Source organism: Gossypium arboreum, chromosome 2 (assembly GCF_025698485.1).
Source record: "Gossypium arboreum isolate Shixiya-1 chromosome 2, ASM2569848v2, whole genome shotgun sequence".
NCBI lineage: Eukaryota > Viridiplantae > Streptophyta > Magnoliopsida > Malvales > Malvaceae > Gossypium > Gossypium arboreum.
In genome coordinates, this window is record NC_069071.1 from 43,149,682 (window position 1) to 43,150,337 (window position 656).

Here is a 656-nt window from a genome sequence, read left to right on the forward strand (position 1 = left end):
GGTCGATTCTGAATAAATTTCGATTTACACTTTTCTCGACCTTGCACCGAGTAATTCGGTTTACCAAGGGAATTCCGTTTCTAATCGGGACAATGCATAACTCCAATAATTTATACGTCAATCCGATACTTTCTTGGCTCGACTTTACTTATCAGCTCATTTTCAATCTCTAATCATACTTATAATTATTCTATCACTTGTACTTTTTGGGTTCTCAACCAGGAAACTTATTCAATACAAATCTCATGAAATTCCATTATAAGTACCACTTCGGTAAGGGGGAAGGGTTGTAGGACCTCTGACTCGACTTTCTTATATATACACATATGACACAACTTCCATCATCATAGTAACATCATCAAAATCATGTCATTCATTCATGTTGGCTTACACCAATTTTCCTATTGTCCCATTTAGACAATATACTTATGCATACATTCTATGTTTTCTAGATGACTTTACTTATCCATTCATTTAATTAAATTAATTCATGCTCATGACATTATATAAGGCCAAACAAACATAGATATTTGCATCACAATCACAACTTTCATTTCGTGCATCATCATGTACATATCATTACAATCATATAATTCAATCCAACAATTTAATTAACATAGATAAGTTCATTTCATTATAATCCTTTATCTCATAAA